The sequence below is a fragment of the Ovis canadensis genome, chromosome 7 (assembly GCF_042477335.2).
Source record: "Ovis canadensis isolate MfBH-ARS-UI-01 breed Bighorn chromosome 7, ARS-UI_OviCan_v2, whole genome shotgun sequence".
In the NCBI taxonomy this organism is placed as follows: domain Eukaryota; kingdom Metazoa; phylum Chordata; class Mammalia; order Artiodactyla; family Bovidae; genus Ovis; species Ovis canadensis.
The window spans coordinates 33454664-33479547 of NC_091251.1; the positions used below are offsets into that span (position 1 = coordinate 33454664).

Here is a 24884-nt window from a genome sequence, read left to right on the forward strand (position 1 = left end):
ACTTTCTAGGGATAAACTAGTTCCATCCCTAGTAAGTTAGAACTAGTGAGTGAAGAGTCCAAGGTTAAGTCCAGGTCTTGCTCTCCAAAGTGGGAGGGTCTTACACATTTTTAAAAAAATAAATGCTCTATTATTTTTTTTTTTTAACATAGAGAAAGCTTGGTGGCAGATCTGTAGCCACTTGCTGTTTTTATAACTAAGAATTATAGTTCAGGCTCTCTTTGTAATAGGATGTAAAGGTTCGCTAACACACCGTATATGTAATTGTTATGAAAATTAAGCTTCGTCACTAAAAGAAGATTTGCCATCTGAACTTTCTTCTGTGTTTTTTTCACCTTCACCATCAGGCACTGGAGCATCTGGCCTCTCAAGAAAATCTGGGTCTAGTCCTTCTGATATCATTTTGTCTCTTATTGCCATCACTGGATCACCCACTTGAAGCATTTTGAGATATCTGGCATATCTTGGACCCTTGGCTACAGTTAAGGTATTTTCTGGTGTTACTTCACTTTCCTGTGGTCCAGAGTCCTGTAAACTGTTCTGCTGTGATTGTTCTCAAGTGGCTTCAGAACGTGTTCCATTTGTGATCCTCGTGACATTCACAGGAGATGCTTTCAATGTGACATCATCTAGGCCTGGAATAGATGATAACTTTGCATCTAAAATATTGAGAGTTGTTTCAATCTGCTGGATATGAAGAGAAAGGGCTGCTAGTTTTTCCTCACAAACTGGAAAAGCAGTTGAGGAAATGTACAGTGTGCATCGCAAACTTGCTTAGAAATGCCACCGTTCTGTTCTGTTGAGTAGCTGGCACCTTAGTCAGGTCTATGCCTGAGCCCATGAGAGGAAGCCCATCCTCATCCGTCTCCTCAGTGAGCGGGGGACCCAGGGCTCACCCCCAAACCCCTCCCCAGCCCAGCCCGCCCAACCCGGTAATAGCTTCCCAATGCCCTTCCTAGTCCCCTCTTACACACATTTTAAACAATACGGAAAATACATGTTTGATAACAAGCAGAAAGAGAAGGTACTTTTATTTTATATATTTTTAAATTTAAATTTATTTATTTTAATTGGAGGCTAATTACTTTACAATATTGTATTGGTTTTGCCATATATCAGTATGAATCCGCCACAGGTGTACACGTGTTCCCCATCCTGAACCCCGCTCCCACCTCCCTCCCCGTACCATCCCTCTGAAAATTAGAAAGATTATTGTCTTTTCTAGTAACAAAAAAAAAGAGCTTGGTGGATATGGAACTCTAACATCAAGAATGAGAGAGAGACAGAGACAATTCATTCTTTTTTTTGTGTGTGTGCTCTTTATATATATATTTTACTTTACAATACTGTATTGGTTTTGCCATACATTGACATGAATCCGCCATGGGTGTACATGAGTTCCCCATCCTGAACCCCGCTCCCACCTCCCTCCCCGTACCATCCCTCTGAAAATTAGAAAGATTATTGTCTTTTCTAGTAACAAAAAAAAAGAGCTTGGTGGATATGGAACTCTAACATCAAGAATGAGAGAGAGACAGAGACAATTCATTCTTTTTTGTGTGTGTGTGCTCTTTATATATATATTTTACTTTACAATACTGTATTGGTTTTGCCATACATTGACATGAATCCGCCATGGGTGTACATGAGTTCCCAATCCTGAACCCCCCTCCCATCACTCTCCCCATATCATCTCTCTGGGTTATCCCAGTGCTCCAGCCCCAAGCATCCTGTATCCTGCATCGAACCTAGGACTCTGTGGGAGAGGGAGAGGGTGGGATGATTTGGGAGAATGGCATTGAAACATGTATACTATCATGTGAGAAACGAATCGACAGTTCATTCTTGACCTTGCCAAATTGCCCTTCATGTGGGATGCAACAGACTCCCAAGCTCTATAAGTTCTTAGAAATCCAACCAGTCACCTTATTCCAACTAGCCTGGGGACCGCTTCTAACGTAAGTCTGCCTTAAACACAGAGACCTAATATAGTTGCCACTGATGCACCTATTGTATTGACACATCATCATTGCCTGAAACTAAAAACCTGCTTAAAAAAATGAAGTCTGTTAATTACTCCCATCTCTCCCCAGCAACAGTAGACTTGTGTATGTTGTGTAGGTGTGTTTGTGCAACTATGCACTTGCGTGTCGTGGAGACGAGCAGCACTGTCTGGAGTGTGACTCTGACAGGGGGATCCTGTCTCTCTACGTTGCCTGGCAGTGAGCCAGCTCTCAGACTCAATGTCCCCCCGGGGACTTGTTTCCAGGGTCTGGAAACGGAGGCATCAGAGAATCCCCCTAGACAGTGGGCGCCTACGATGAGAACTGCTTGGTGTGCATGTGAAAGTCGCTCAGTCATGTCCGACTCTTTCCAACCCCATGGACTGTGGCCCGCCAGGCTCCTCTGTCCATGGAATTCCCCAGGCAAGAATATTGGAGTGGGTAGCCATTCCCTTCTCCAGGGGATCCTCCCCACCCAGGGATGAAACCCCGGGTCTCCTGCATTATAGGCAGATTCTTTACCATCTGAGCCACCAGGGAGGGAAGGCCTTGGTGTGCATAAAGAAAATGTTTGGTGTGCATAAATAAAATGTTTAGTCCCTCATGTGAGGACGCTTTTATACACATCTCATAAAACAGAGGGCTAGAGGGGTGCGTCAAGCCCTCTGGGGCTCTTCTCAGCACATGTCTTTCACTGGGCTCCAGCGCATCTCTCTATAGGACACGGGGTGGGGGGGCCGGGCCCCACTGACCCTGCTCCTGTGAGTTCCACTCACACCAAGGGACACCATTTGGTGTGTATCCTGAGCCCTTCACAGAACGGTTGTGCTGTCTTAATTCAGATCCTAAAGAAATAAATGATTTCTGTAGCTAAGAGGACAAACTCTGTCCTATGGCTTGAAGAGCAGAAGTCCATTTCAGCAGAAGAGACTTTTCCATTTCATCTCATTACACGTGTTACCCCATTATCAGAATGAACAGAGTTAAGTCTAAAGCAGAACAAGGACATTCTGAAGACCCTGTATAACAAGTGAAATGAAATATTAAGTGAAGTTAGACAGAGACAAATATATGATATCACTTATATGTGGAATCTAAAAAATGATGTGAACGAACCTAACAAAACAGAAATAGACTCGCAGACATAGAAAACAAACATGGTTACCAAAGGGGATAGCAGGCAGGGAAGAGACAAATAGGAGTTTGGGATTAACATATATACACTAGTATACATAAGCTAGATAAACAACAAGGACTTACTGTATAGCACAGGAAATATACCCCATGTGTTGTAATAACCGGTAGTGGAAAAGAAGCTGCAAAAGTATCTATCTATCTATAGCTGAGTCATTTTCTGTATACCCCAAACTAACACATTGTAAATTAACTATAGCCAAATTTTAAAAAATGGTTAAAAACTAAAGCAGCACAAGGATCTTTTGAAGACCTGTATAATAAATTTCAGCCATATCACCCCATTCACAGAATCTAAAAGACGGCCATTTACTTTTCTTACTATTTTCAAGGGGAAAATTTTTTTTGGATCTCTTTCTCCTCAGGTCTCCCGAATAATGTGGGTGTATTTTCTCTCTAATGGTACGAAGCGTGCCCTGCTTCTGCTGACTTTATTGATCAGGTCTGAGCTAATGGCAGATGTTTGTTTGAAGGAGATTTTTGTATGTGTGCGTTTGAGGTAAAATTCATGCCAAGAGACAGGTGAAATAGTCCTCTGGGTTCTAGCTGTGACCAAGAAGGTTTTATCTTTTTTTTCATTCCCCTTTCTTTTCTTTGGGAATGAAAATAACACTTAAATATCTTAGTTGGCTTTGTAGTTGGTCGAATTATTGCAGATCAAAAACGTCTCATCAATTACATTACTGGGTTTAATATGACTACATTTATATAATTACAAGGACCAGTTATATTTAAAAAGACACTTATTTTTGATGAAAACCATAAAAGCTTATTAAAGCACTCTGATTTTCTTTTTTTCTGGTAACTACTACGTGAAAATACCTCTGAATACTCTCTTAAGGGAAAATATTTTGGAAAAATTATGTGAGAAGGTATAGAAATCACATACAAACAAAAAGAGCCAAAATATGTATGTGTGTATATATTTGTGTATCTATATATAGATAATACATACACATGTAGGGGCTTCCCTGGTGGTTCAGATGGTAAAGAATCTGCCTGCAATGAGGGAGACCCCCGTTCGATCCCTGGGTTGGGAAGATCCCCTGGAGAAGGGAAATGGCAACCCGCTCCGGTACAGGACTTGATTGTGAAGGGTATGCTGGTATATTCAAGCCATTTCATAAGAGCTTGGTATTATTCTGTGCAATGGGCTTCCCAGGTGGCACCAGTGGTAAAGAATCCACCTGCCAGTGCAGGAGACACAGAGGTCTGGGTTCCATTCCTGGGTTGGGAAGATCCCCTAGAGTAGGAAATGGCAACCTACTCCAGTATTCTTGCCTGGAAAATTCCATGGACAGTGCAGCCTGGCAGGCTACAGCCCATGGGGCCACAAAAAGTCGGACATCACTGAGCACACGTGCACTGAGGCCTATGTGAGATATTTCACCTCTCTTACGCACATATGTAACTACATATATGTGTATATATATATATGGACACAGTTTGAGCAAGCTCTGGGAGTTGGTGATGGACAGGGAAGCCTGGCGTGCTGCAGTCCATGGGGTCGCAAAGAGGTGGACATGACTGAGTGACTGAACTGAACTGACATATATTATATGCCATATACTTTCTTCCTCTTCTCCTCCAAAATAGAGAATGCTGTTCTTGTCTTATATACTCTGGAACAATTAGTGATGACATATTTCTAATGATCCCCTAGAAGTCTTGATAAAGTTGACTAAGGTTTGTTGTTCAGTTGCTAAATCATGTCCAACTCTGCAACCCTATGTACTGCAGTAAGGCCAGGCTCCCCTATCCTTCACCATCTCCCAAAGTTTGCTCAGGTTCATGTCCAGGTGATGCTATCCAACCATCTCATCCTCTGCTGCCTCCTTCTCCATTTGCTTTCAGTCTTTCCCAGCTGAAAGCCTAGCTTGAAGGATTTTGAGCATAACCTTACTAGCATATGAAATGAACACAATTGCATGGTAGTTTGAACATTCTTTGCCATTTCCCTTCTTTGGGATTAGAATGAAAACTGACATTTTCCGGTATTGTGGCCACTGCTGAGTTTTCTAAATTTGCTGACATATTGAATGCAGCACTCTAACAGCATCATCTTTTAGGATTTTAAATAGCTCAGCTGGAAAAGGGTAAGAACCTGTAATTAAGCTTTGTCTTGGTGGCATGAAATAAAGAAGGTGACATACGAAGCTGAGGGCAAGATCCGCCAGCTCTTTCTCTACCCCGTGGTTCTATGTGATTCTTGCAAAGCCAGCCTTAGGCTGATGACGGTAGTGACAGTGATGTTGAACCTCGAGATGAATCAGAATTCAGCCCAGAGACTGAATTATCAAGAGCTCTGCGGCCAGTGGCACAACAAGGACAATGCCAGCCAACCCTTTCCTTTTAACAACTTCTAAACATCAAAACATTTATTTTTTCTGTGTTTTTCTGGGAGGAATGATTAGAATGTCCAGGATGGTAAGGCAAAGAGGAAAGTGGTAAAAGGGCATTTAATATAATGGGAGGCAGAAAAACAAACATAATTCCTCTGTGGCCAGGTGGAGTTCTTCCAGCTCGATCCATGATAAAGGTGATGGACAACTGGGGATTTTCCTTCTGGACAATTATTATTATGCTACTGGGATCAGAAGCATTGACACTGTGGATACCTTAGAAGAGAGCTGTTTTTGCGAATCATTTGTAATGGGTTTTTATCTCTAGTTATGAAAAACTTGATAACCAAATTTATAATACAAATAATTTAAAAGGCCTAAAAAACTTAAAAAAATTATTTATTTGGCTGCATTGGGTTTCATTTGTGGCCTGCAGGAACTTCAGTGAACACTTAGTTGTGGCATGTGGGATCTAGTCCCCTGACCAGGGATCCAACCTGGGCCCTCCACATTGGGAGCACAGAATCTTAGCCACTGGTCCACCAGGGAAGTCCAGAAAAGGTCTAAAGAACTTTAATGGCAGAATTTGTTAAATCATGTAATACCAGTGTCTTGGACTTCCCTGGCTCCGTACTTGCAATGCAAAGGGCATGGGTTTGATCCCTGGTCGGGGAACTGAGACCCCACATGCCATGCAGCACAGCCAAAAAAAAAAGGACCTTTCCAATTCAGCCTAGCTTGGGCATATTGAATGTGTAACCTGTGATCTGTCTGGACTGAAATGGGCCATGTTAAGACAGTATTCTGGAAGACACTTTTTTTTTCCTGCCTACCATTAACCTGAAATTTTACTGTAGTCATTTCTAGAAGATATTCAATAAAATTTTAGATTGCAAGCGTAGTTCAATATTTATTAGTTTGCAGGGAAATCAAGGAGTGTGCTGGTTCAGAAAGGATATGAAAATGGAGGGTTTTAGAGTTGGCAAACAATGCTTATGTAAGCAACTAGTTTAAACAACTATGAAAGGTTGTTTCAAAGGTCACCAAAATATCCAGCCCACATTGTTTATTGGGAAGGAAGCCCACACAGCATGGCTGCAGATGACAGACATGCAGAGTCCCAGGCCCAGTGAAAGTAACACATCTCAGAAGCAAATATCAGGGGCTGCAGTATTGCCAGTAATGGAAAAGCAAGCTTTCACTCCCAAGTTACATTAGGGCTAATAACCAGAGGCATGAATGGCACTGAGGCTTCAGGGGGGCCACCAGGTAACCAGATTTGAATTTTGAGCTGCTCAAAGCCAGTGGTTTTTCTCCAATGCAGACAAATATGTCCATTTCTTAGTCTGGGTACAATTTTTAAAAACTGCTTTTGACAAAAGGTTTTTTGACTTGAAATTGATTGAGAATGACTAAAGAACCCATCTGCCAATGCAGGAGACAAAAGAGACACAGGTTCCATCCCTGGGTTGGGAAGATCTCCTAGAGGAGGCTATGGCAACCCACTCCAGTATTCTTGCCTGGAGAATCCCATGGACAGAGGAGCCTGGCGGGCTGTAGTCCGTGGGGTCACAAAGAGTTGGACATGACTGAAGGGACTTAGCACACAAGCACACAAAACGAAATAGCCTGGGATTCTGTTTCAACCTACACTGGTCTGACACCACCTGGTGAACTGCAATCCAATTCTGACACTAACCCGCTGGAGTTCGTGCAGACCCCACCAGTGGGAACTCAGTCCTCCGGAAGACTGCCCTCACTTCAGTTGCAAGGCACACTTTGGGGGTTCCTAAGTCACCCACACTTTTGACCAGCTGGCTACGAATCCAGGAGGTTCCCACACTCCCCTCAGTTTTGGTAATTCTCTAGAATAACTCATGGAACTCAGGAAAGCACTATATGATTACAGTTTTATTATAAAGAATACAGATTGTGAGCAGCCAGATGACAAGATACATAGGGTGAGGTTCGGGAGGGTCCTGAACACGGAGTTTCTCTGCTGTATCTGGGGAACCAAGATGCCTCACCCTTTTGGCACACTGATGTGTTCATCAACCAGGATGCTCTCCTGAGCTCCAGGGTTCAGTTTTTATTGGGGCTTCATTGCATAGATATGATTGATTAAATTGTTGACCCGGTGACTGAATGCAGTTGCCAGCCGTCTCCCCACGGTGGCAGTAAGATTGGACTGGTCACACATCATTTAAAGTTCCGATAGGGTGGCTGGTCTTCCCAGTGACCAGCCCATCCTGAAGCATGGCTCCGACGGTAAAGCGTCTGTCTGCAATGCAGGAGACCCGGGTTCGATCCCTGGGTTGGGAAGATCCCCTGGAGAAGGAAATGGCAGCCCACTCCAGTATTCTTGCCTGGAAAATCCCGTGGACGGTAGAGCCTGGTAGGCTACTGTCCATGGGGTCGCAAAGAGTCGGACGCAACTGAGCGACTTCACTTCACTTCAAGTCATCTTATTATTACTTTTGACCTCATCACACAGCATATGGAATCTTAGTTTCCTGACCAGGGATCAAACCTGTGCCCCCTGCATTGAAAGCACAGGGTCCTAGCCACTGGACCACCAAGGAAGTCCCTGAGTCATCTTATTAATATAAACTTAAGTATGGCCCAGGGGCTCAGGAATAATAAATATACTTCTATCACCTGGGGAATTCCAAGAGTTTTAGAAGCTCTGTGCCATGAATCAGGGACAAAGACCAGACAAATTCTTTATTATACGGTAGCATAGGAACACATGTAATGTGAGCATGTATTGACATAATGAACTTCAAATGTTATATAGGGGATTCTGATGCATTTCTCAAAATGGAACTAGGATGATCTTTTCAAGCCAGTATGTAGTTATGTCAGCCCCTGCTTGAAACCCTTCAGGGCCCTCTTGATGATCTTAGAATAAAGAGTAAAATGCTTAAGCAGGTCTCTGAGGTCCTGTGTGGTGTGACCCCTGTCCTTGTGACCACTCTCAGCTACCATACCCCACCTCCCTTGCTCCTAGGACCTGACATTTTAGCTTCCTGAATGTAGATTAATTGCTATGTTCCAATCATTCTGCTGGAAAGCTGTAAGAAATAGAAAAGCAAAATTTCCCTGAGCACACACAGCTAGTTAGTAAAACAGTGGAATTAGAACACCAAACTCTTGACCTCAGAGTTAACGATCCTTTCTAGTCTACCTCCAAATTGGCTCACATTTGTGAGCAAACGAATAGAAAATTTGTGTTGACTGTCTTTCCACCTATCAAAGTATGTGGAAGCACAGCAAACGTTTTCCTACTAGTTTCACCTCATTAGATTCTTGGACTGCAGGAATGGGAAGAAGCAATTAAGAGCAATACACTCAACTTTTCTTAACTTTCCCCTTCAGAGGTTCTGAGCAAAGAGACAAAAACCCAGCTCACCCGAAGGCTCCAATTAAAGGAAACTTGACTGTATACCCAGGTGTTAAAATTGCTGACAATCACCTGAAGTTTCTCCCTTCCATGTCCTCTTTGTGAAAAATGGCTGCTGAATTCATCTGTACTTGACACTGATGTGTTCATTCCTTCAGTTTTTATTAAAATCAATGAGAACAAGACCTTGGTTTACCCACCTAAAATAAGAAAGTGTTCTAACACTATCTTATTATGAAGGACTTGTTTGTGGACACCCAAAAGATTCCACAAAAGATAAAGTACCGATAGAATTTAGGGAAGATGGAAGATCGAATTTAGGGTTGTATGAAATTTTTTAAAAAATGCATACAGAGAAAGTTTCCAGCTTTCCTAGATCAAAGAGATGAGTGAGTTCTCAATCATCTTGTTCTTTCACCAACAGCCCTCATGTTGAAAAGAATAAAATGGAGATGATTCACCCCAGAATAGGCAGGTCATCTGACCAAGAGGAAGCATCACCATCTGCTAAGAAGACCTGTCCTAAATCTTTTGCATCTCCTCTAAGGTGTAAAGACGTTTGTCTTTTCCATCGGACTTCTCTGGTGTCCTACACTCAAGCCTTCCTGACACAGACCCTTGCTTCCTGATTCCACATTCACACAAATCGACTGGTACTGTGTTTCATGACTTGGAAGAATTTTTCTCTTTTTAATGAGGATGCACTCAGGATAAGATCTGCAACAGCAGCAGTTTTAGAATTAATCATTCTGCTTGTTCGTGTTTAAAGCTCAAGTTAATAACTCCTTCAAAATAAATCTCAAAACCAAGTGGACCAAGTGTAATCAAAATTCTGTTGCACAGCCCTGTGCACCACAAACCCCTGCCTTCCCTAGGTGTGCTCCTGAATCGCTATGGATTGTTTTCTCAATTTGGTCACATCATTAATAGAGACAGGTGCTAAAAGCAGCTCAGCTCTTTTCCTCTCTTGGCTCCTGCTCTGGGTGTCTTCTTTCCACCCATCCACTCCCAGACAGAGAGGCTGGCCCATATGGACATCATGAACATACTTTGATGGGTTCTGGCTTCTGGTTGGGTTTGGCTGCTCTTGGCATCAGCAGGACATGGAGATGGAGGGCGCAGAGGGAGGTGGAGATATTTATTACACCCACATGTTCCCTTCCAACTCAAGACGGATGCCTGCATCCCACTTCCCATGGGTGGCTCTTTCCTTGTAGCTACTCTCCGGGTGCTCCAAATCTCCCTATCTGGGACTCTTCAAACCAGAAGTATCCATTGTTGGATCCCACAAAATGCAAAAATTTCAAATTCAAATCCCCAAAGTCTTCCAAACCAGAAGTTATCCAATGACGATCTCCTCCAACAGTGAGTCACACACACAAAAGACAAATACAAGCTGTGAATCTAGGTTAGAGACAGCTAGTGGCTGAACCTTGGGTGCCTCTCACAATGCTTTTGGGGGTCCACAGAGTGGTTCTTAGTCTGTAAAATGGGTAGAATAAGTCACACTTACTTTCCTTTATAGGAAGAGAAGGAGAGAAGGTCCTATTTGTTCCTCCTTGATGCCCTGATGGGCAAGGTTTTGTCCATGTGGGACAGAGCCTGGGGGCCTGAAGAGGTGGGAGTGTTGTGCTTGTGTGGACATAGCTGAAGTTCCTTCCCTTGCCTGAAGGGGTCAGCAAAGGCCCAGGAAGGGTGGCGACACCTTGCCTCCCAGGAGGGAGAAAATTCCAAGGAGGCCCTCAGCTCCCAGGGGATAGCCCCTAACGACCCACTTTGTGCTTTCTCTGCTGGGGCAGGGATGGATTCTCCCACAGGGCTCCCCTAACTGCGCGGAGATGCTGGCGCTGGCCCTAGCTGTTGAAGAATGAGAGGTCTATGTGGAACACAGGAATGGGAGTGGACCTGCGGGTCCAGATTGAGGAGGCCCACCAGGGTGTAGAGTCCCCCAGCTCGGCCCTCTTGGACACTTTCCCTGGGTGGTCTGCACCCCATCCAAAGTCTGTAATCAAGCCATCAAAACTAGTAGGATGATTTCCACATTAAATGAAATTATGGATGAAGAATGGAGGAAGCAGACTAATGGTTCTAATGTTTTTTCCCAACCTTTCACTTCTCAATAAAGTGCAGTCATCTGATTCCTTGTTTGTGTGCTAGGAAAATGATGACTCCTCTGAGAAGCTCTTAGCGATACTCATTTTCTTCCTTGTTCCCTTATGTCTTCTGGGTGGGTTCAGGCAGGAGACACCATGATGGAGATGGGTGGTAAGTCACAGTCTGTCCCTTAGGTGAGCTTCTGGTTTCCTACCAGTTTCATTGCTTGCCACATGTGTAGTAGTCAAAAATATTTAATTTTTAATTACAAGAGTGTGACAAGAATACAATCTTATTACTAAAAAACAGAGAGAAGACAAAAACTTCATTTTACCTGACTCCTCCGCTCAACTCCCTTTCTCAGAAGTATCTATCATTGTTGATTTGGGAAATATCCTTCTCTATATATGTTGTGGTTTGAAAATATGTCCAGTTATTTGATACTACTTCTTCAAAAGGTGAAGCCTAGTTCCCCTCACCTTAAGAGTAGGAGGTGCTTAGTGACTTGCTTTGTAAAGTATAGAATGTGGCAGAAGTAGTGACTTGTGGTGTCTGAGATTGGGAATGGAATGATGCTGAGTTTTCCCCCTCATTCTAGATCTCCGGGACCACCTGCTCCGGGAAAAGCCAGCTACCATGCTGCGAGGTAGACCTAAGGAGAGGCCCATATTGTGGGGAACTGAGGCCTCCTGCCAAGAGCCGTATGATTGAGCCATAAAGAAATTATTGTAATAGATTCTGAGGCTGGTGAGGGCACAGGCTCCATGATGTCAAAGTTCTGTGTTCCTGGAAATGAGCAGAGGACAGAGCACATAATCCCCAGGGACATTTTTTTGTTGACAAAGAGTACCCCAGAGTTTATATAATAGGTATGACTAGTCCCAGAGCTTGGGTTATGTGGCGGTTGCTTACATTTGCTGCCCAAATTACCCTTCAAGTTAAGAACACTTATTATCTCAACTGCTGGGAGTGCAGCTGGCAGAAAGTCCTTAGCAATCAACACCCTTCAGGGATTTCTGAAGAGAGCCAAAGAGAAGCCCCCTTCCAGCAGCCCATGTCCAGTGGTCGATGAATGGATGGTATGGAGCCCAGGCCTCTCACTTCAGCTCAGGGGAGTTCTGAAGGGTCATTGCATCCTCAGAGCTCCCTGCAGGACTGACTGAGACATTCCATTGAGACTGCATTCAGCTAGACCTTATCCTCTGCCCAACCCTCCTCCCCCTCTTTCCTTTCCCAGGTGTTGGTATCAAAAGAACTCCCCAGCAAACCTCCTACATGTTAATCTCTGTCTCAGAGTTGGCTTCCTGGGAAACTCAAGCAGGGATGGTGGGCACCAGTGTGTTCTAAAAAAGCAGATGATGGCATAGGGTTTTAGAACTGGATTACTGGCCACCCAGCTGGCATCACTGTTTGGAGTGATTCTCCTTTTGGGAATGAAATAGCAGGGTTTTTATTTTATTTTTTTTTTAAACTTTTTATTTTATATTAGGGTATATAGCAAATATACTTTTTATTTTACATTGGCATATAGCCATCGCCTTCCCTAGTGGCTCAGTTAAGAATCTGCCTGCAATGCAGGAACCCAGGTTCAATCCTTGAGTCAGGAAGATCCCCGAAAGGATCTTCCTGGGGAGGAGGAAAGGGCAACCCACTCCAGTATTCTTGCCTGAGAAATCCCGTAGACAGAGGAGCCTGGCAGGCTACAGTCCATGGGGTCACAAGAGTCAGACACGACTCAGTGACTAAACCACCACCATAGCCAATTAACAAAGTTGTGATAGTTTTAGGTGAACAGTGAAAGGACTCAGCCATACATATATATGTGTCCATTCTCCTTCAAACTCCCCTTCCATCCAGGCCGTGAAATGGCAGATTTTTAAAAAGCAATTTATACCTTTCTGTAATATTTGACTTATATCCAAGTATCATATTGCTTTCATTTGTAAATGGTTAGTAGAAAATGTCTGAGATGTGGTATTATAAGCCACTTAAATTTTATTCTTTACATTTTTTGTTTTAAAAACAAAATGAATGAGGTTTAAGAATATCTAGAAATCAGGGAAAGAATTGGGGAGTGGTTTACTATTTTGTTCCTGTCTTTGGGCTGCAAATATTTGTCAGTTAGATTATAAAACTTCAGACAAAGCAGCCTGGTGGAAAATCCATTTGTGTGTCATCACCTGGCAGCTTCTCCAGCCCTCACCCACCACCCCCGCCTTCCCAGTAAGAGGAGCCACCTCCTAGAGGGTTACGCGTGGGTATAAAATGTGTATGTGTGTGTGTTGAGACATAATGCCCTCTCCCCTGGGTTACACCTGCGCAAAACAGCCCTGAGCCCTTGGTGGGAGGGCGTAAACCTGACTTGGGGCTGACAGGGTCAGGGCAGTTTCTGGCATCAGCTGAGTCCTCTTTCCACTGCGTCTACCTCCTTCTCTCCCTACACAGTTCTCTCTCAGGGGCCACATCAGTGGACCTGCCAGCTGGTCTCGGCCAGGGCAACTCTAGCTCCTCAGAGATTCTGTAGGAACCTTGGTTGTCAAAGGGATTCAGCTTCCTTCTTCTTAGGAGTTCTGCTTCTGTGCAAACGTGTGGGAGCAGAGAGAGACCTGCCGGGATGCCTGCAAGCATCGAAGAACCATGTATTCTATCCTGGTGGATAATACATCAGGGGAGGGCTGGCGGGCCACCATTTGTCTACAGAGTCTGAATCCAGGCCCTCATTCAGTTTAGTATCCTCTATTGGTGTAACAATAATTCACAAATGGAGGACTCGCTCCATGGCTCCTGTTACATTTCTGGTAGCCAGTTAGATTTGAGATAAAATTGTTAGGTTTGGTCAGTGCCCTCAGGTTCTATCTCTCTTTGTCTCCCAGGGAATGTCAAGCCTTCCCAGGGAGTATCAATTCCTCAGGGGCCCTGAGGGAGGGTTAGTGATTCTGTATCCCAGCATTTTGGTTCAGACACAGGAAACGTTAACTGGACAGTGTGTGGGGCTGGAGAAGGGAAGAGTTCTTCCTTCTAAGTTCTAAGCCAGAACTTCACAGCTCTGCATTTGACTGTGGAACACTGGTCCTGCTGTGGGATTGGCTGTTTTCTGTTTGCGGATTAGTGTGGCTACTGGTTTCTCTTCACATCTGATTTGGAGATGCTAAGGGTGTGCCTCTGATCCAAGCTCCCTTAATTATCCTAACGATTCAACAGGAATTTATCAAGTAGCCACTATGTGATGGCCAAATGACCCCACACTGCCTTCAGCTTAGAAAGTTTATATGCCATTGCTAAACAACATCACTGTAGTGAAAAAAGTGAGGCAGGTATCCAAGGGTGGAGAAAGGCATCCAAGAACCTGTTTATAGCTTCAATGCCCTCAGGGCGTGAAGCCACGGAACAGCTAGGATGGACCTGGGAAGGACTGGGGTAAGTTCTAAATAGGAGGAATAAAGAAATCTACTCAACTCATATCCTGGGTGACTTCTGGAAATAGCCTCCCAGCTCCAGTGCTCCAGTGCCCTGGTGGGTAGCTGTCCATTGTCATATTCTGGCATCTCAATCTCTGCACGTGCTTATCCCCTAAAGCTGTTCTTCCTCCTGAAGTTGGTGGCAGGTGGTACGCCCTGGGAAGTCAACTGGGGAGGCCATAGCCTTTGTGAGTAGGAGGGAGTTAGCCAGAAGGAAAAGTCATGGCTATCTTAGAGACAGTCTCCAGGAAGGCGAGAGGCTATGAGGAGGCTCTTGCCCCTGACTCAGACTTGCGTAGGGAGTCCAATTCCTTCCTTTTTCTGGGCTTCAGGGAGTCTATGCTTGAGATTACTACTAGTGATGGGGAAAAGTGACTACCCGACCCTCTCCCTCCCTACTCACTTACGGTAATTGGGCGGGCTGCTAGGTTAGGTAATAAGCAACCCTCACATCTCCGTGGGTTAACCCAGGAAGAGTTTATTGCTTGTGTCACAGTTGAGTGCAGGCTCTATGTCCCTCCTGGGCAGCTGTTCTTCAAGTAGAAACTCAAGGAATCTGGCTGCTTCTACCTGGCAATGCCATCATTTCAGAATTCTTTACTTCCAATCATACCAACAGGAGAGAGGGTGAGCCAGGGTTCTTAGGGGAATCTTAAGAAAGCCAGGAACAGGCAGAAATTATGACATAGCTTCAATTTAGCAGTCAGGGAGGCTGAAGCACTAGTCTTTCCATGTCTGCAGGAGAGGAAATGGGGTGGTCAGCACCATGCCTGTGTCTATCATATACATGCAGAGTCTTCAGCCCCCACGGTTGTTGCAGCTACTTAGTTTTCAGATGTCCCTGCAGACCTGTGTCCCTCTCCAGTACAGAGGTTCATCTTTCTTGACTTTTTAAAACTTTAACGGTCACCTGTGTACTGATCGTGCATAAATATTTGAGCCTTAAGGCACTGTGTGATGCCATGACCACCATGGAGTAAGTTGTTGGACGATGTTTGCTTAGCTGAATGAAGGGAGAAGGCGAAGCATGTCTGGAGACGCCGTCTCTGAATCAAATTTAAAGTGTCAACTACAAACTGGCACTTGCCAAGAGCATTTGCCAGTGACTGAACAGCAACAACCAGGGCATCTGTCTTCTGTCTCCTGTCTCTGCAGAGATTGAACCCTGTGCTGCTGCAGCTGCTGACCTTCAACAGCCGCTGAGGGGAGTTCAGGGTGGAGAGTGAGGCACTCTGTGCTCCATGGAAACAGGTGGAACAAGTCTTTAGGAAGTTAGATGCTTTTAGGAACCTATTTCACGATCCCAATCCTTTCATCTCTTCATATCTAGAAGAGCACTAAATCCCTTCATGGTGACACATCGCATTAGTTTGATCTCTGGTGAGTAGCTAAGATCAATCATGTGAGTGTTTTGTGACTGACTCCCAATAAAACCTCTAGACACCAAGGGTTGAGTGAGCTTCCCTAGTCGACGACACTCTGTACATACTGCCAATATATTGATGCTAGAATTGAGCATGTACACCTTCTCTTGCACACCAGCATCTCCACTTCCTGTCTAGATCTGTGGGGCAGACTGTGGACCTCTTGAGCAGGGGCCAAATGAAACAGAATTGACTTGATGCGTGTCATGTCCTTCCCTAAGGCTGGCTATAAGCAGCAGTATCCCTGTGGCTCCATCTCTACCTCCTTGACTGCCTCTCACTGTGGCCACCAGCCTCTCCTAGTCCTCGCCCTTCCCCGTGTGGCACACCGTACCTGTCATGCCCAGCCCCTCCCTCTGCAGTGCTGCTACTGCCCAGTTCACCTGCTGTTTCCTGATGCTGACCACCACGTGGACCCCATCCTGGGCCAGACACTGGGCAATGGTGAAGTTGATCCTGCAGGAGAGATGGAGAAGACGTGACAGTCACCCCAGGGCTGAGCCCTTCCTTTCTTGCTGCATTTCTAGCCTTAAGGCCCCAAGTGAATTTCCTACTATCCTGGAGCAGCTAACCTCATGCCCTGCTCACGGATGATCAGAGGACCAGAGAGAGTCAAGAGGGCACGTCCCTTCATGGGTGTGTTGGACAGGCTGCCTGTGTATATCAGCTCTTAGCTTCACCTTCTTGGAGAAGGAAATGGCAACCCACTCCAATATTCTTGCCTGGAGAATCCCATGGATGAAGGAGCTTGGTGGGGTACAGTCCACGGGTCTCAAAGAGTCGGACATGACTGACCTTCATCTTCTATTCAAATGACTGCAACCTGAGAGTTTGTTGCCTCCAGTCTGTGAAACCACTGGGCACCTACAAGCACACAACTTGGAAGCACGGGGTCTAACTCCATCCAGGGTGACTGTTGATCAGTGGAGGAAGGGCACGAATGGCTGAACTGTCCCCCTGACTTTCCCTGATGGATGCTCTGAGATGTAGTTCCTAAGTTGCCTGGAGGACCTGTAGAATCTAGCACCCGGTGGCCTGTAGTGGCAACCAACTTCATGACCGGCCCATGCTGGCTTTCTCTCCTTTCCTGCTTCCTTCTGTGTTTCTCCTTAGGGTCACATTCCCAAATAAACTATGTCATTTCCACCTGGTAGGCTCTGCTCTGTGGGGATGAATTAAGACAACGAGGTCGACAAAATCTAGAGATGCCCACAATTTCCAGGTCCCCCAGATGTTCTCTCACCCATTTGTAGAGCCTGTGACCATGGCGACTTTGTTGATGGGGTTGCTGTTACCCCTGGCTCCCCTGCTGGTGCTCCTCACGGACAGCGAGGACTTAGAGGGCAGGAGGCCCCTTCAAGCTCGGGTCAGGGGCCTAAACATACTGGTTTCTGTTGGGTCTTTCTCTTGGTGAGCTTGGTCTAGAGAGGTTTCTAGAAAGTTAGTCACAGTTGCAGAGAGCATTGTCTCTGCATAAGGAGCTGATGCAACACCTCCCTGGTTGGGCTGGATCCCAGGCGGTCTGGGGATCACCCTGGGAAGCTCAGCCTAGAGCCTTTTCTTCTAGTCCTTCTCATGGTTTCCTGAACACAGACTTTCCCACATGAAATCTTTTCTGTTTAAACTAACTGGAGTGGTTTCTGCTGTTTAGAAGCAAATCCTAACCTATTCTCACACAGGTTCAAAAATTATTTATTCATCGAGACCCTTAGGATAAGGAACATGTACTCTACAGGTTTGCTGCCTGAAGACCAAGCAAATTGAGGTGTGAAAGGGCTTTGTAAAGTGCCTAAAATATAAGCAGCTCTGTAGCTTCTTATAAGGGTTGATGTGTGTTTCATCGTCCTATCCTTGAGGGACCCCTGGCCTCCAGCCTCTGGATGCAGCTCACCCTGCTTGCAGGGCTTTGGCCTGCCTGCTTTCCCTCCCCCGGCCTCTTCTTTGTTTTCAGTGCATCAGGGGGATCCCTTCTGATGTATTATCTCCTCCATGTGACCTAGTGTCCTGTGCTTACTCCCCTTCTAGCATTTATGGCACGAACTCTAATGGACTGTGTTGCATTTTAACAGGGTGCCCACCACCTGGAACTTGCTTAACAGATATTTGCTAAAGGAATGGGGAAAAATGAATGAATTGAGGTTTGGCTGCAGTGAGCTAGTGAGGTTGTAGGGGCCCCTTTAGACCCCTGGGTTGAATTTCTTAGTCACACTCTTCCCCTGCGCTGTCCTGTTGTGTCAGTTCAACTCTGGCCTGCAAACGTTTACTTTCAAGAAGCCATTCTCAGTTTCTAAGTGCTCAGGCTTAGGATGGCATCAGGCCTTGTGTGCACAGTGAACTTGTGTTTTCCTGATGTTTAGGATTCTGACCCTTTGCTCAAATCTCCACAAATCTATACTTCTGAACTGATTTACATAAAACCAATTCCCTTATTTAAACACTTAAACTTTAGTAAATCTTCGGCAAATATCAAAGCAGGTGATGCTTTTGAAGCAAACTATATACACAAAAATTCATAATCTTTTATCTCAGAAACTTAGGTCCTATGGTTCCTACTCATTTATTATGGTTCCTTACCTCCCCTGTAGCCAGGGATTCAAAATAGAAGGGTTTCCTTGTCCTCCTACTTAACTTTTTGTCAGTGTCACTCCAGGCAGTTTATTCTTAAATTTCTGGGGCTTCATCTTGTCCAAGAACAGAATCCCTCGATCTCCGTTCCCCAAACCATTTCTCAGTCTTTTTGACAAGGAAGAATCTACCTGGGGAAATCAAAAAGCTATGCATTTCTCATCCGCACCCCCACCCCGCCCCGTTTCCTTCACATCTTTCTTTATTTTGGAAAAAAAGATACAGAATCTAGGAGTGTACTAGTTTCCTCATTTTTTTTCAACAAAAATTTAATGGGAACCTGATATGTACTGAGTGCGTGGAATACAAGGATGCCTCTATCATAGTTTTACCTTTGGTACTCAAAGTGAAATTGTACACACAGATTGGGGCTTGAACCCGTGGTCTTTTAACTGAGATCACTCACCTGGTCTCAGGACTTAGTGAAGCACAGATTCTCGATGTCATGACATAGAAAGAATTCAGTAGGAAACGAAATGATAAAGAAGTGAATTTATTTAGAGAGAAACATACTCCATCGACAGAATGTGGGCCATCTCAGAAGGCAAGAGCAGCACCATGGTATGGGGATGTCAGATTTTATGTGCGTGCTTTGTCACGCAGTTGTGTCCAACTGTTTGCGATTTCACAGACTGGAGTGGATAATTTCACAGGCTAATGAGTGGGAGGAGTATTCTAGCTATTTTGGGAAAGGGATGGGCATTTCCAGGAATTGGGCCATGGCGGCCCACTTTCTGACCTTTATGATTGGCCTTGGAACTGCCATGGAGCCTGTGAGTGTGTCATTTAGCTGATGTGTTAAAATGAGTGTATTCTGAGGCTCACGATCTAGTAGAAGTAGACTCATCTGCCATCTTGGACCTATTTGGTTCTAATCAGTTTATGTCGTGTCCTCAGGCTATGTCACACTTTTAAAGGTTGTGAAAGAAAGAAAGATAGCACTAAGTCGTGTCTGACTCTTGCGATCCCATGAACTGTAGCATGCCAGGCCCCTCTGTCCATAGGATTCTCTGTCCAGAGGATTCTCCAGGCAATAATACTGGAGTGGGTTGCCATTTCCTTCTCCAGGGGAACGTCCCAACTCAGGAACTGAATCCAGGTCTCCCATATTGCAGGCAGATGCTTTACCAACTGAGCTATGCAGGAAGCCCCTAAAAGGTTGTGCCCTGCCCTCTTCCCTCCTGCTTCAACAGTTCTCATACTCTGAACTGGGTCTGCAGACAAAAAAAAAAAACAAACAAAAACGGTTATTATCCATAGTGTTAGGAGGTAAATATGATGAACACAGTTTCCAAACATTGAGGTTGCAGTGGTTAGATAAAACATATTGGGGAAAGTAATACCAGAGTGGACTCAGGAAAAGGAACTTTTCTTATTGTTATTTTTACTTTAAAAGATGCGTGCTTTTTTAAAAAGGGGTAAATGTTCACTGTAAAATTAAAAAATATATATTTGAGAAAATTCAGGGAAAAGCTGTGAAAGGCTTCATAGTGAATCTGACTTTGAGATGGATTGATGTCTTCCATGGTAAGCCAGGCTTTGTCTAGCATACTCTTCAGGTGATCAGATTCTGTGGGGTCACTGCACCTTTCATTGCCTTTGAGTTATTTACAACTGATAGCAATGCAAATGATGCCTATCCACAGATGCAAATAAATGTTGTCTGGAGGAGATTCAATTGGTTTCCTTCCCTCCACTGTGGAAGAAATCAGCTTTGCATCTATTAAGCAAATTTATTTTAGTTTTCCTTATGGTCTCCCTCTATGTGCGGTTCTTTGAATTCACTTTTGAATCAGTTATAATATCTTAGTGGTTCCCTTCATGAATTATTGAGTTAAGTAAAAATTTTGGTACTTGTTCATTTTATATTTGTATGACAGTATGACTTTGCCTTATAAAAAATTATCCTTCAACAAAAGAAAGTAAAAATTTGATATCAAGTTAAATATTGGTTTTTTTTAAAACAATTCCCTTAGCTACCTCTCTGCATATCCATTCTCATATAAAATCCATGTATTCAATTTTGCAGAAAGGGATCACAGTACAGATGGATTTTCCCTTTCTCCATCCTTCCCACCTTTCCCCCCCTTCTTTTGTTTTTCCTTTCCTCCCTTCCTTCCTTTCTTCTTTTTCCTTCCTCCCTTCCTCTCTCTCTCTCTTTCTAATATTTATTTATTTGTGATGTGGACCTTTTTTTAAAAAATTATTTACTTATTTTTGGCTGGGCTTGGTCTTTTGTTGTTGCACCAGCTTTTCTCTAGCTGTGGCAAGCGAGGGCTACTCTATAGTTTTGGTAAGAAGTGTATACTTCTCATTGCGGAGGCTTCTTGTTGTGGAGCACGGGCTCGGGCACTCAGGCTTTCCGTGGTTGCAGCATGTGGGCTCAGTAGTTGTGGCTCCCGGGCTCTAGAGCACAGGTTCAATAGTTGCGGTGCATGGGCTTAGTTGTTCCATGGCAGGGGGAATTTCCGCAGATCAGGGATCCAACCCATGTCTTCCGCATTGGCAGGTGGATTCTTGACCATGGAGCCACCAGGGAAGCCCTGATGTGGACCGTTTTTAAAGTCTATGAGAACTGCCTCGCAGTCTCAGGTTTTCTGGTGATGGGATTAGTTTCTGGGTGGTCTTTGGCCAATCATTCTAATTCAGAGTCTTTCCTGGTGGTCCACGCACCGCTCAGCCAAGATGGATGCTAGCGAGAGGGATTCTGGGCAGTGGACGGACACGCGGTGTCTCCTTTCAACCTTTCCCCAACTCTTCCGGTTGGTGGTGGCTTATTAGTTCCGTATTCCTTATCAGGATCTCCTGTCTTAAAACAACCCATGCAAACGGTTACTATGGTGCCTGGCCAGGGTGGGCGGTTTCAATCAGCGTGCTTCCCCTAACAATACTGCTTCTGCTTTACATCTTGGTTTTTTGGCCATGAGGCATGCGGGATCTTAGTTTCCTGGACAGGGATCGAACCTGTGTAGCCTGCATTGGAAGGCAGATTCTTAACCACGGGACTACCAGGGGAGTCCCTCCTTAGCTGATTCTTAAAGGATGAATGAAATAAGGAGTTTAGGAATATGGGAGGGCACACCAAGTGCAAGGAAGGTGGCAAGGAGAGAAAAGCACAGTGGGAGAAACTACAGAGAGTTTGATATTCCTGGAACATCCAGTGTGAAGTGGGGATGGCCTGGAGATGAGGCTAGGGAATTAGTCAAGGGCCAGATGGTGGCACTTATTGAATGCTGAGATAGAGAACCTGAGCTTTATCTAGAGGACAGAGGGGAGACATTGGATTTTAATAAGAAAGGTGAAAGGGTCGGATATTGACATGGTTAGATTTTTGCCTTCTAGAGACAATTTCTCTCTGTGTGAGTGTGTCTGTGCTCAGCACAGTTTGATCTGGCAGCTAAGAGATTACTGTAGCAGGAGATATGCAGGTCCTAAATCAATTGAATACTGTCAGGAAATAGATGACAGAATCAAACCAGATCAATTAAAGAGAGTTTTCATGAAGGGACTATTTTCAGAGATAAGGTATAGGAAAGGTGCAGGGATTGTGTGGTACCTGGAGTCAGCAACAGGGGAGTCAGCAACAGCTACCGTCCAGGCCTGAAGGGATAAGAAGAGGAAGTTGCTGTTCAGTCAGTCAGTTGTGTCTAACACTTTGCGACCCCATGGACTGCAGCACACCAGGCTTCCTTTCTATCACCAACTCCCAGAGCTTGCTCAAACTCACATCCATTGCGTCAGTGATGCCATCCAACAATCTCATCCTCTATAATCCCCTTCTCTTCTTGCCTGCAATCTTTCCCACCATTAAGTTCTTTTCTAATGAGTCAGCTCTTTGGATCCAGGTGACCAAAGTATTGGAGCTTCAACTTCAATGAATATTCAGGACTGATTTCCTTTAGGATTGACTGGTTTGATCTTGTTGCAGTCCAAGGGCCTCTCAAGAGTCTTCTCTAACATCACATTTTTATTTATTTATTTTTTAATTTTTAAAATATGAATTTATTATTTTAATTGGAGGCTAATTACTTTACAATATTGTAGTGGTTTTGCCATACAATGACATGAATCTGCCACGGGTGTACATCCTGAACCCCCCTCGCACCTCCCTCCCCATCCAGTCCCTCTGGGTCATCCCAGGGCACCAGCCCCGAGCACCCTGTCTCGTGCATTGAATCTGGATTGGCGATTTGTTTCACATATGATAATATGCATGTTTCAGTGCCATTCTCCCAAATCGTCCCACCCTCTCCCTCTCTCACAGAGTCCAAAAGACTGTTCTATACATCTGTGTCTCTTTTGCTGTCTCGCATATAGGGTTATCGTTACCCTCTTTCTAAATTCCATATATATGTGTTAGTATACTGTATTGGTGTTTTTCTTTCTGGCTTACTTCACTCTGTATAATAGACTCCAGTTTCATCCACCTCATTAGAACGGATTAAAATGTATTCTTTTTAATGGCTGAGTAATACTCCATTGTGTATATGTACCGCAGCTTTCTTATCCATTCATCTGCTGATGGACATCTAGGTTGCTTCCATGTCCTGGCTATTATAAACAGTGCTGTGATGAACATTGGGGTACACGTGTCTCTTTCAATTCTGGTTTCCTCGGCGTGTATTGCTGGGTCATATGGCAGTTCTATTTCCAGTTTTTTAAGGAATCTCCACACTGTTTTCCATAGTGGCTGTACTAGTTTGCATTCCCACCAACAGTGTAAGAGGGTTCCCTTTTCTCCACACCCTCTCCAGCATTTATTGCTTGTAGACTTTTGGATAGCAGCCATTCTGACTGGTGTGAAATGGTACCTCCCTATGATTTTGATTTGCATTTCTCTGATAATGAGTGATAACATCACATTTTGAAAGCATCAGTTCTTCGGCAGTCAGCCTTCTTTATGGTCCAAATCTCACTTCCATACATGACTACTGGAAAAACCATAGCTTTGACTATACAGACCTTTGTTGGTAAAGTTGTGTCTCTGCTTCTTAATACACTGTGTAGCTTTGTCATAGCTTTTCTTCCAAGGAGCAAGCATCTTTAAGTGGGTTACCCCAACAAAGAGAGCTAGAGGGCTGCCCATCGCGAGCTGTGACTTCAGGTCAAGTGTTTTGGCAAGATTCAGGCACCCCTGCAGGAGAGAGCCAAAGGAGTTAATACTACAACTTAATTCCTTGCCCTTCTCTGACCTACTATTATCAATACTATTACCATCTATGGCGCCCTCCATTGTCAGAACTCTTTGGGAAGGCAGATGTAATCTATACAGGTCAGGTATAGACAGCCTCCAAGAGCACAAAACAGAGTAGAGACCAGGAAGGCATAATTCTGAAGGGGCAAGTACAAGATAGTGTTGCGGAGGAAAAAAATTTCTCTGACCTATTGGCTGGTGTATTCATTAAACTGACATAAGACAGATTTTTTTTTTAATTGTATGATGCCATTTATATAATGTCTTCAGCCACACAAAGCAACAGGTAACATTTATCAAATATTTACTATAAGGCTAATATTATTCTAATACATTATATGAGTCAAGTCAATCTGCAGAACAATCTGAAGATAGATGCTTTATTATCCCCATATTCAATTCAGTTCAGTTCAGTCGCTCAGTCGTGTCCAACTCTTTGCGACCCCATAAATCACAGCACGCCAGGCCTCCCTGTCCATCACCAACTCCTGGAGTTCACTCAGACTCACGTCCATCGAGTCCGTGATGCCATCCAGCCATCTCATCCTCTGTCGTCCCCTTCTCCTCCTGCCCCCAATCCCTCCCAGCATCAGAGTCTTTTCCAATGAGTCAACACTTTGCATGAGGTGGCTAAAGTATTGGAGTTTCAGCTTTAGCATCATTCCTTCCAAAGAATACCCAGGACTGGTCTCTTTTAGAATGGACTGGTTGGATCTCCTTGCAGTCCAAGGGACTCTCAAGAGTCTTCTCCAACAACACAGTTCAAAAGCATCAGTTCTTTGGTGCTCAGCTTTCTTTACAGTCCAACTCTCACATCCATACATGACCATTGGAAAAAATCATAGCCTTGACTAGATGGACCTTTGTTGGCAAAGTAATGTCTCTGTTTTTGAATATGCTATCGAAGTTGGTCATAACTTTTCTTCCAAGGAGTAAGCGTCTTTTAATTTCATGGCTGCAATCACCATCTGCAGTGATTTTGGAGCCCCCCCCAAATAAAGTCTGACACTGTTTCCACTGTTTCCCCATCTGTTTCCCATGAAGTGATGGGACCAGATGCCATGATCTTCATTTTCTGAATGTTGAGCTTTAAGCCAACTTTTTCACTCTCCTCTTTCACTTTCATCAAGGGGCTTTTTAGTTCCTC

The 24884-nt window shown here is 44.4% G+C and overlaps 1 pseudogene; it reads right to left on the reverse strand.

The window, feature by feature from the left end:
• Positions 1–260: 260 nt before the first annotated feature.
• LOC138444045 (WASH complex subunit 3 pseudogene) lies at positions 261–17184 on the reverse strand (annotated as a pseudogene).
• Between the last annotated feature and the right edge of the window lie 7700 nt (positions 17185–24884).